The following is a 12230-nucleotide window of genomic DNA, read 5'->3' as shown; positions in this document are numbered from 1 at the left end:
TTTACCATGTTCAGGTACCGTGCTAGGTGCTGCATGTGCATAATCTTGTTCAATCTTTACAATAATAGAAACTATTTTGTATTTTCAGATGAAAACATCGAGACTCAGAGAGGTTACATAACCTGTCCTTTGTCATCCAGCTAACTTGTCCTATGCCATTGACCCCAGAGCCTGGACCCACTCTCCTCCCACTTCTCCTTCCCAGTGCCAACTGTCCCTGGCTGGAGCCTCCTATGCTGACATGTGGGACTGTTTTCAGGAGTAGGCTGCTTGCATTCTGCGCTGTGGCAAAGTAGATGGCAAGCCCTGGCAGCTGCAACGGTGTAGTTTCATCAGCTCCTTGCTGATATTCATCACCATGTCCTCACTGCCCGCATTGCTGCTGTGCTGGCAGGGCAGCATTTGCTGTGCCAGCCAGCTTTCTGGTAGCAATGTTGCTCCTGCTGGGCTTGCATACGGGTAGTTGCTGCCACAGAAGAGTGATGAAGCACTAAGGAAGCCAGTGGGAGCTAATGGCATTGGGCAGAGGGAGGTTTCAGGAACAGAGGTACTGGGTTCAGCAGATCCAGCCTCTGCCTGCCCAGCCTTCCCTGAGAACTAACCTCCCCCACCCTCAGTCCTTGAGAACTAAAACCAGAGGAGCTCTTATGGGTAGGGTGTAGAAGATGTGGGCTGTATTCACTTGTTTTATATGGTGTCACTTGTAGTGCTTTTGACAAGGCAAGTGCCTGGGGCACATGGAGGTCAATGTCCCTACTCCTACCCTATCTGTTCCTGTGGTTGAGTCAGTAGCACCCTTCAACCAGTAGTACCCTGGTTCACATTGCCGACAGAACAAGTTGACAGTTCTGACGCTGGGCCCTTATTCAGCCCTCTGGGCAGTGGGACTGCTCTTAATGGCTAAAGAAAAGAGCCCCTCTCTGTGTCCTTGTGGAGGGAGAGCCAGAGCCTGTGTGACAGGTGTGGGCTGTGGGCTCTGAGAAGCTCCTGGAGAACTGGAGTGGAGCACTGATTTTTACATTTAACTTGATGCTCCATTGACATCACCCTCTGCCTTATAGTTTTCTCAAGAGCCCGTTCGTTGTAAATTCTTCTGCACTAAATTCCCTTGGGGTTGCCCCAGCGGCTGGAGTGTTGCAGCTGAACACATAAACAGAGGCCCTGCATCTCAGAGGGCAATGCAGCTCTGGTTCCGGTTGTGCCTGTCCCATCCCAAAAGCATTTTTTGCCTGTACCTTGGCAACCTTTGGAATCATCCCCAAAGCAGGACTGGTGAGAGGGCACTAGGCTTCTTCTGGCCTCAGTGTCTGATGTGGAGTGATTCAGAGCCTGGCATCAAGGAGTTGGACGAGCGGAGGCAGACGGGACATTTTTAGGCCCCGATACAGATTGAGTTGTTTCATGTGTATATCGTTAGGAAATTGACCTCTCAGTGGTCTGTGGATAGCTGGCACTTGCCCTCAGCCAGAGTATGATATTTAAATTACCACATTCTGAATGCTGGCTGGTAGCTTCCAATCCATCTACCAGAAGGTTAAAAGGAATGTAGTCATTCCTGAGAACTTAACGGGGAGGTAGTATAATTTAGCGGTAAAGAGGACAGACTTAGACTCAGCCAGTCCTGGGTTCACATCCTAGCTTTGCTACTTGGAAGAACTTGGGCAAGTCACTGAATCCTTCTGCTCTTTGGTTTCCCTCCTGTGGGGGGGAAATGTCCTGCCCTGCCTGCTGCAGAGGCTGTCGTGTGGAGTGAGTGAGACAGATGATAGATGCAAAGCCCTCTGCCGATTCCTGACATGAAGAAATCCCTCAGTGCTCACAGCTGTTCTGATTTTCAATGGTAAATTATCCACTTGCGCCACCCCTTCAACTCAGTTGTGGAATTGGATGCCAGTGAGGGTATGTGAACATGTAGCCTTCCTGTCCCTGTGGCCTTACATGGGGAAGGGAACTTATGATGTGAAGGGGAGCCTTCATGCTCATGAAATTGTTCCCCTCCCTCCCTCTATAGAAATTTTGATGAAGGAGCAAGGTTAAGCATGAGCAGAAGGGGTTAGCAGAGCATTTTCTGCCTGAGAGTAAGTGATATAGCACAGGAAATTGGTAGCATCTCTTTTGGGGACTTTTAAGAAAATGGCAAGTTATATTGACAGTTATTGACCCCAGTTCAATACCTTCTGTCCCCTCAGGTCTCTGAAGGGAGGACAGCAGCTCTGTTGTTCTTAGACCTCCAAGGGGGAAAACGAGGGTACATGGCTGTGGGCTGGGCTCATGTGAAGGCAGATTTCCAGACTGCCTGCTGCAGCTTGGGTGGGACACCACGGGACCAGCCTGTGACTTCGTGGGCCTTCCCACCAGCCCAGGTGGCAGTTGGGCCCCAGCCACTGAGCCCTGGAACAGCTACAGGTCATTCTCCTGAAGTCTGCCTGCCTCTGTTATTACTGTCAGCATCCTCACTGGGAGCCACTTGTTCCTAGAAGTGATTTTCCTGTCTCTCTCTCTTCTGGTTTATTTTGGGATCTGCCTCACCTTCGGAGGCACAGCAAGCATTTGAGTGTGGATTCAGCGTCAGCTGTTCTCAAGCAAGCAGAGGAAAGCTGTTTGCTGGCAGATCCTATGGGTTCTGGGCAGGGAACTGAGAAATTTGTCTTGGGGCTGAGAACCCCTGAACACCAGGACTTTGTGCCTATGTACTTGTCATTACAGAATGTGGGTCACAGCCAGATTTGATGGAGCTTCTGCTCCCTGGGCATTTTCTGAGATCCTACTTTGTGCCAGGCACTGTAATCATAGCCAGAGATACAGATAATAGTTCACATTTAGTGACATGGACTCTGCCAGGCATCCTTGGAGGGCAGGTGCTATAACTATCCTCATTTTTACAGAAAAAACTGAGTCTCAGAGAGAAGAAATGACTTAACCACATAACCAATAAGTGGTAGAATCAGAATTCAAACCTAGCTTTGTCTGGCTCTAAACCTCAGCTCCTAACCACTGTGCCCTACTATCTTCCTGGGTAGCAAAAGGGACATGGCCCCTGCTCTCTAGCAGCTCATAGTCTCACAGAGGATACAGAGACAAAAAAAAGAAAAAGAAAACCACCTAAAGTGTTTTTGGATATCCTGGTGGAAGTGTCCTATGCTCAGTGAGGGCACAAAGGACGGTGTGGCAAGGCCAGGGCCTTCTGTCTTTAATTCTGAGATCTTGGTAGGGCAGTTAGTCAAGTTTTATGATGCTGAACCTCTAACCCCACCAATAGTTCTCTTTTTGAGCTGTGTGGCTTTGGTCAGGTTGCTCAAAATCTCTGAATCTGAGTTTCCTTATCTGAAAATAGGGATAAAAATATCTTCTTCAGAGATGAGAATGGAACAAGGCTAACATATGTAAAATGTTTCATGCAGGGTCTGGCACATAGGATATATTCAATAAATGGCTATAGTTGTCATTTAAAAAAATATACCTTTGATACCTCCCTTTCCTTGGGGACCTGACGGAGAAGTGGTGGTGAGGAGGCAGCCTGGGAAGAGCCTCCTCGTGTTGCCCATTAGCCAGTGCTGCACGTTGGCCCCGTGTGCTCAGGGAAGAATAGCCAGGCTCAGCCCGGCTCCTTATTGACCTGATCTGACTCCGGGCGGCTGTGAGAGTCTCTGGAATATTGGTATTAGCACAAAGAGCCCACTCGATGTGAGCATGCAGGAAGCCTGTGCAGGAACACATTCATGTGAGGAGGGAAAAAAATCCAAATCATCAACAACTGATGAGAGCAATCCAAGAATTATAGAGCACCAGCCATCTGGTCAGATCATTTCAGATCTGCACGAGCAATAAGAGGGAATTGAATTTTAAAAACCTCATTTATAGTAGACCAACTACTCTGGTTTCAAGTATTTAAGAGAGGAGCCTGATTTCCTGCAGGCTCTGGACATCTGTCTGAAGGAGCACCTGACTCTGGTCTGGGTGACTGTGGGACTGTTTCTGTGGGGCCTTTGGCTCTTGGCAGCTTTGAAGGGGCTGTGTGGTTCTTCACTCCTCTGTCACCAACTGGGTGTCCAATAATTCAATTCAATTCTGACATTATCTACCTGGAATTAGTGTCACATTCTACAAGATAAAGCGCTGAGACTGCCCCCATTTCAGATGGCTCTTGCAAGTCCCGGCCACCTGTATTTCTGACTAACCAGCTACAAATTGGAGATTCTCACAACCTCGTCCTCATACTTGATAATTTGCTAGAATTGCTCTCAGAACTCAGGAAAACACTTCACTTACATTTACTGGTTTATTGTAAAGGATGCAACCCAGTAACAGACAAATGGAAGAGATGCAGGGGTAAGGTACTGGAGTGTGGGTGGGGTAGTCTCACAGATCTTCTATGCCTTCTCCAGGTGCGCCAGCCTCCCAGCACGCCAGTGTATTCACCAGCCCTCAAGTTCAAGTGGAGTTCAGGAAGCTCTCTGAATCCCATTGTTTAGGGGCCTTTATGGAGGTTTCATTATGTAGTCATGATTTATAAAGGCATTAGCCATTGGTGATTGAACTCAATCTCTAGTCTCCCTTCTCTCCCGCGAGGTTGGGGTGGGGATGGGCTGAAAGTTCCAACCCTCTTATCATGGGTTGTTCTTTCTACAGACCAGCCCTCATCCTGGTCTCCTGAACAGAGACCAGAAAATGAGAGTGTATCTTCTTGGGTAAAGAGGCAGGTATGTGTAGGGGGACAATGAGATGGTGGTGGTGGGCAGCATTCTCTGTTTCCAAGGTGGGGGACAGTAAGAGGGAGAGGAGGGATGAGGAGGAGAACTGACAAGCCAGTAGGTGTAAAGGGCTGAAAGTAAGTGTAACTTATGAGTCTGTCATTGAGGCCAACCGGGGCCTGTGCTGGGAGATGAGGAAATGGAGAAAGATGATGTGAACTCCTGGGTTTAAAGAGTTTGAGAGTAAATGGAAGAAGAGAACTAAAATGGTAAATTTAGAGCTAGCCACGTCAAAAAACTTACTTATTTCATGTTCTATTTGTTGAATTCCTACAATGTTCCAAGTATAGTACTTGATGGTGGGGATGTCATGGTGGGCATGACAGAGGCTTGCCCACCTGGGCTTACGGTGTAGGAGGACCCCTAGACAAGAATGTGGCACTATGAGGACATGGAAGGCCCTGCAGGAATGGCTTCCCAGAGGTGGTGTCATTGCAGCTGGATGGAGAGAGGTTTTGTGTATGTCAGAAGGGAAAGGAATCAATGTTGACAGAAATATTTATTAATAAAATCTCAGAGAGATCATTGATGGGGCAAAGTCATTTAGGTGGCAGACGGGCAGTCTTGGCTTCATGAATATGATGAGACTTAGAAATTAGAAGTAGAGGCTAGAAGGAGACACAGAAAAGTGGGAGAGATATAGAGGGAAATTGAAGAAGCTTCTGTTAGATGTCTTCAGTTTTCTGAGCCAAGCTGAGGGTGGGCTTCTGCCTTGGGTGATAAAAGAGAAGAGCTCAGTTGGGTACTTGAGAAATGGAAGGTTAGGAAAAATCCCTATGGGGAACATGCTTGGACAACCAAGGGGTGAGAACAAAGCATCACTCAGCATCAGGAAGGGTCCAGTTGACATCTGACAACCTGACTTTGTGGTGGGCCAGGACCGGTGGGTTTGGTGACTTTTTTGAGCAATGTGAGCCCTGGACAGTGGATAGGTGGGCAGCGGGATAACTGGCGTTGAAGGAATGGTGGACACATCATTCCGGGGACTGTTGGGTTCTCTCTGGGGTTGTTGAGACAGACCTTTGTCTATTTGGCCTATGAGGCTCGGTGAGGAAAAGGCCAGAATGGCAAGCTAGGGAGCTTTATGGAAACTCCTCTGAACCTACTCCAACCTTCCCTCTTCTGCAGACAGGGAATATCAAGAAGACTCTTTGAAGCCCCTAGAAATGTCCAAGGGCAGGGTGGGGGCGACAAACCACTAGCCACTGATCTTCTGGCAGGCCTGGAAAGAACCTGAATGAAGCAGGGCTTCGTGTGCAGGGGCCTCTGTAAGCCTTTTGTTATTTGGGTGCCAGTCAGGCTGATTGATATATTTCTGTTCATGTTGGGGTTTTGTTATTGTTCATAAACTCATAGGTTGTTATTCTTGCCTTATTTCCTATAATATGTTGATTTGGGAAAACAAAGATTGAGTTTTAATTTCTTTAATTCCTAGAACAGTCCATTTATACTTTGTATAATGCAGTTATTTGGAAGGAGAGGACCATTACTTTGGCTTAAAAAGTTTTCAGACTTGATTACCTGTGGTCATAATTAGTTTATCTAGACAGAGGTGAGTTTTTATGGAATAGTAATATGGTATATTTGCAAAGTTCTTTTTGCTTAGGGGGGAAAAAAAAAAAAAAAGAAAACTATCCCTACCCCCAACCCCAGAAGCCCTTTAAATGTTGCATAAACATCATCATGTGAATCTCTATTCCATCATTTCCTGGCTTTGCCAAGTTAGACTTTTGGACAGGGGACGAGGAGGTTGTCTGGTAGCTCGTGGCCAAGAATGACTGAGGGGAAGTAGGACCTAGGAATTCTAATCTAGCAGTTGGGTGTGGAAGGGAGAAAAACTAACTTTTTTTTTTTTTTACATCCCCTTGTGCTAGGTGCTTTGTGTACATTATTTAAGTCCTCAAGATGCCCCATAAGGAAGTGGTTACATTTTCTCTTAGTCTCTTTTGGAGCCCATGGTTCATTGGTGAAGGGGCCTCAGATCCCATTGCTTTTCCCAGGATTTCCTTTCTTCTGAAGATAGAAACTGCACTTCTGTTTGAAGTCTATGTGGGAACAGAAAGAATACTGTGAATTTTGGAGGCCTTTGACACTGAGAGGGGGAAATTATTCAAGTGGATGCAGAATCAAGCTGTCCCATTTTGGTTTCCTAGGTTAGAGCTTAGGGATAGATCCAGATGTCCTTAAACATGGTGGAGTAAGTGGCCCTGTGTACAGTGTAATTTGAGGACTGTTAGCTGGCTTTAGATTCCCACTGGGTTGAATTACAGATGGAGATGCTGGAGGAATTGTTCCCTAAAGTTTGTTAGTATTTCAGCTTCCAGTATTTGATCAAAATAGTTAGCTGAGGGTACCTTAGAGATAGGTATAGAATGGTAGATTTCAAAGGGGAGGGGTTCTTTCTTTTACAAAGCTGGCAGTAATAGAGGCAGCCAGATGAAGTATTTGATTTAAGAGTCCATCTTAGTGGTGGTATTGAAGGATGCACACTTGTGAAGAGAAGTGAGAGGAAGACAAGTCAAAGGAAGGCAAGACCTTTTCACCTATTTGCTGGCTTCATCTAACCCTGCTTATGCCTGTCTTGGTTCCATGGTGGCTGTTTGAACAAAATGCTCTTTTTCTGTCTCCCTCATTTTCATGCTCTCAGCCCTTCTCCCTCTCCCCTGCATCGCAGTCTGCCTTCTCTGCCTCCTTTCCTCCCTTGCTGTAGTGGCCTATCCCTGCAGCTGAGTGGCAGGTGGCAGGGATGGATAGGTGGAGAGGTGTGTAGCTGGGGAATATTTTCTCAGTTCTGCTAGCATCAAAGAAATGACTTCCAAGGCAATCCGTCCAGCCACGTATTTCGCTGATCAGTCAGAACCAGAGGAAAACACATTAGCATTGCCAGAGAGGGGATTTGGGAAAAATCAAGTCTGTGGAACTGAGTGATCTAAAGTCATAAGCATTAAAAATAAATCCTGGAGTGCAGCTGGAGTTCTTCCCAGCCTGTCTCCCACAGCCCTGTCCCTTAACACATATACACTCTGTGCTACATGAATGGTTTGTGCCTCAACTTTCCCAACGAGCCTAATGCTAAAGAGGAAATGCCAGCTAGTGTTGCTCATCATTGGGTATTTCTGGGCATGACATGGAAAACAAGCAATCCCAGAAGGTTTTTTCCCCGCTTTTTAAGGTTTTGTGACCTCTGTGTTTCCATACACCTGCAAAGGCTTTGGAAGAGAATTCTCTTGAATTAAGCGTACTTACATGCTCAGCTGGTTTGCCTCTGCCTGGTACCAGTCTGGAGTGAGGGCTCAGGAGAACAATGGCCTTTTTTTTGCCTTTAGTCCAGAAAGATGCTTCTTGTCAAGACAAAAATTATCTTTTGGTTGTATGGGCAGAACTTAGAAATTAAAATGGAATAGTTTTTCTCCTTTGGAAAAAAGACAAAGCCTATAATGACGTTTCTTCAATGAGACATGTGCTTCAGCAAGAGGGGAGGTGGAGGACAGAGCCCAAGCTGTATTTTGGCATTTGGTTGTCATTGAAGTGCCTTGAATATAACATACAGTATAGTGTTGTACAGTCAATCTACCTGGGTGCATACCTCAGCTCTTTTACAGCTGGTAGCCATGAAAGCTTAATGAAATGTCTCCATCTGTAAAATAGGGGTAGTAGTAATACCTACTTCAGAGAGTTATTTTAACTAGTAAATAAGTGGCCAGGCGTGGTGGCTCACACCTGTAATCCTAGCACTCTGGGAGGCTGAGGTGGGAGGATCACTTGAGGTCAGGAATTCGAGACCAGCCTGGGCAAGAGTGAGACCCGTTTCTATTAAAAATAGAAAAATTATCTGGGGTGTGGTGGCGCGTGCCTGTAGTCCTAGCTACTTGGGAGGCTAAGGCAGGAGGATTGCTTGAGCCCAGGAGTTTGAGGTTGCTGTGAGCTAGGCTGATACCATGGCACTCTAGCCTGGGTGACAGAGCAACACTCTGTCTCAATAGATAGATAGATAGATAGTAAATGAAGTAAAGAGTATTTACTGTAGTACCAGGTACACAATTACATCTCAGTGTTAGCTGCTATTGTTTCTATTGTACTAAAAATTAATGGACATTAGACAAACCCGCATTGAGGTACAATCTGTGGAATAACTAACCAGTACACTTCAAGTATGTCTGGGTCAGGAAAGACAAAGACTGAGCAACTGTCACAGATTGGAGGAGACTAAGGAGACATGACAACTAAATACAGTGTGGTATCCTAGATTTGATTCTGGAACAGGAAAAAAGAAAATAGTGGAAAAAACTAGTGAAACCTGAAAAAAGCCTATAGTTTAATTACTAGTGTTGTACCAATGTTAATTTCTTAGTTTTGATAATTGTTCTATAGTTATATAAGATGTTAATATCAGGGGAATCTGGGTGAAGGGTATATGAGAACTCTGTAGTTGTCCTGCGACTTTTCTGTAAGTCTAAAATTATTTCAACAGGAGGCTGAGGCAGGAAGATCGCTTAAGTGCTGGAGTTCCGGGCTGCAGTGAGCTGTGATTGTGCCACTGTACTATAGCATGGGTTATAGAGTGAGACCCTATCTCTTTTAAAAAAAAAAAGAAAGAAAGAAAAATTATTTCAAAATAAAAAGTTAAACGAAGTAAGTGAATATCCAAGTATTTTTTATTTTTTATTTATTTATTTATTTTTTACCTAGACCTGCTAGGTAAAGAAGAAACTGATCAGGGCATACTCATGCCCCCAGCATAGCAGGAAACACCCGGCTCCGTCTCACCTTCCGTGTCTGAGGGAGGGCTCTATCAAGGGGCCCCAATGCCTGCCTCTGAGGAGAGGTCTGCTCTAGGCCTGTAATCGGTCAGATTACAATGGAGACACACCCCAAGTCTGATCCTGCAGCAGTGCCATGCAGCGACTGAGGAGGAAGCTGCTTACTTGGCATTAGGACTCTCTGTAGGGCTGAATGATCAGGGCACTTGTTTCTGTTCCTTGGAATATTAATGAAATTTTGCTTATTTTTATCCCTCTACCTAAGTACCAATCACTATGGCAATATGTTTGTGGATTGAGATGCCTACCCCTGCGCTCACTGTTTGATGATCCAGAAGAAAGAAAAATAAGTCCAAACCCAGCTTTGCAATAATTTATTATTTTCTTTCCTGTTTTCAGTGCCTTGCTCTTACACAAAGCAGGTATTTTGCTTGCTTTCCTTGAGTATAAAAGGTACATATGGTGTTCCTGTGACTGATGTGGCCATCCCTGTCATGCTAATAGCAGGGTTTGTAGAAGAGTGTCATTGTTATCATTGGAAGAATGTGAGTCTTGGAGTTTTTATTTTTGCATTGAAGTCAGCTTTTGGGGGGTCTGGAAAGTATAGTCTTTTATTCTGCACACAACTCTCTTACAAGCATCTACCCCCAGAAGCCCATATTTTCTAAGTTAAAAAAAATCAATGCTAAAAAATGTTCTTTGTATTTTAACTCAGTGGCTAAGGTGTACTGCTTTTTGCTATTGATTTACAAATTTTATTGTCAGCCCCTTGGGATGCATGTGGATTACTCAATACTGTGACAAATGGTTGGGCTCTGAATTATGTATTGTATTACGGGGGAGTTCATAAACCATATTTCTCTATAGGTTATTTTAGGCATAAGACTAGTGAACTGTCATTTCTCTTTTAGTCACACGTGACTTAAAAAAAAGTGGGGGATGGTGGCAGTAGGGAGAAGTGGCTGGCTCAAGATTGAACAGTAAACTGCCCAAGAAAGCTTGTGAATGCAGAGGCTTAAAGTGGACAGATCTTGGGTATGGACTTGGCAGGATTGGGAGCACCTGGGAGAGAGGAGAGAGCAACTGCTGGAAATCAAACCTTTTGCTGCATCTTTGCTCAGGCTAGAGCCCCAGCGAAAAGATGACCAGCTTCCCCTCTCCTGGGCTTCTGAGGCCAGAGAGTCCTGCACCCTGCGTGGGCCTCCCATGCTCCTGCGCTCTCTCCTCCCCCGGCAGCCACTTGTGCTGATGGATGTGCAAACCCTTTACAGACAGTTTGGCACCACTCAGCTTGCAGAGATCATCTGTCTCTTTTGACTGAGCAACTTTATGTTTGCAGCTCTTTTTCCCTGCACAAAGAGAAATTGCCTTGTGCCGGCTTCTGCCTTCTGATGGAAATGTTTACCTTCCCTAGGGAAAGGCACTATTCTTTGGGGGTAATGTCTGCCAGTGCTCCCCGCCCCTTGCGGGAGCAGAAGCCTGTGCTCAAGGGTGGACGGGAGGAGGCAGCCGTTGGAGTGTGCACGATTGCGACTGGGGCAGCCATCTGCCAGTGTCGCAGCTCGCAGCCTGCCTCTGAGCAGGCGGCCGGGAGTGAGTGTCTGCACTCCTGGGCCTGCATGCATTAAGCACAGCCCATTCTCTAAATGAGCTTCCTAAGTGTATATGACTCCTTTCTACCCTGTTCTTGTATGGCCTGCCTAAGGGCACTGTTCAGAATCTCCCCTAATTATGCTTCTAGAGCCGAGCATTGAGAGTGTCTGTTAATAGCTGAATTTGTTTTTTTGGATAGGTTTCTAAAATTGCAGTGAGGGATTGATTTATGGTTATGGGAAGATTTGCTTCTTACAGGGAAATTATCAACACTGCAGTGATAACAGTTGCATGGCAGTGGTATGCTGACTCTATCCAAAACCACAGTCTAGCCCCCTGGCCTGCCTAGCTTCTTCCAGAGTGGACCCCTTGTAATTTGTGGAGGCTGCTTTAGCATTAGAATGAAATCTGTGCTTCCAATTGCCAATTGCAGACCACCACCTTCCCCGCATATCGCCCCCTCCTCCCTACCTTCCCTTCCTGAGATGGAGGAGTTTTTTCACATGCTGCTTAGAAAAAGGAGATTCATAACATGACTCAATCCTCGCCCACGGATCCAGGATTCTTGCCATCCAGTAAGTGTTGGCAGGCAGACTGTGCATGGAGAGCAAGTCCTGCCTCCCTATCCCTGCACTGCTCCCCCATTGCATACGCCTCTTGGGTGGAGTCTGGGGTGTCCAGCCTCTCTTTTCTCCTGCTTTTCCTCCCAAGCAACCCCCTTGCTTCTCCTCTAGGATTGGCTTTTAGAATCTCTAAGGAAAAGAGGGCAGTCTCACCTCCAGGGGACTTCGTGGGGAGACCTGAGGTGTTTAAGTATTTGCTATGTGCCTACTGCTGGTTAAGTACAGTGAAGGCATAGCAGAGTGCTTTGGCCTTAAGCACCGCAGCCTACCTGGGAATCCATTTGAACACAAAGGTTGGCAGTCCTACCAGCCCACTCACAGGGTATGGATACACAAATGTCCTTGTGTCTGTCATTATAGTGTTGACATGTCAAGGTCATTGAGGCCTCCAGGCTAGTGCTGGTGAGGCCATGATGTTGTTGAAAGTGAATTACTGGTGACACTGGGCTCTCGTTTGCCCTCTGGAGGAGAGCAGAGGAAAAGGAACATTGGGTTCTAGAAAA

At 46.1% G+C, this 12230-nt stretch overlaps 1 protein-coding gene across 1 annotated transcript in view; it reads left to right on the top strand.

Moving 5' to 3' along the window:
* The window catches only part of SIL1 (SIL1 nucleotide exchange factor), a 197744-nt gene that overhangs the window by 61711 nt on the left and 123803 nt on the right, over window positions 1-12230 (top strand). The gene's annotated exons all lie outside the window — the stretch shown is intronic.

The sequence above is a fragment of the Eulemur rufifrons genome, chromosome 10 (assembly GCF_041146395.1).
Source record: "Eulemur rufifrons isolate Redbay chromosome 10, OSU_ERuf_1, whole genome shotgun sequence".
Taxonomy (NCBI): domain Eukaryota; kingdom Metazoa; phylum Chordata; class Mammalia; order Primates; family Lemuridae; genus Eulemur; species Eulemur rufifrons.
This window is presented reverse-complemented; position numbering and strand designations above follow the sequence as displayed.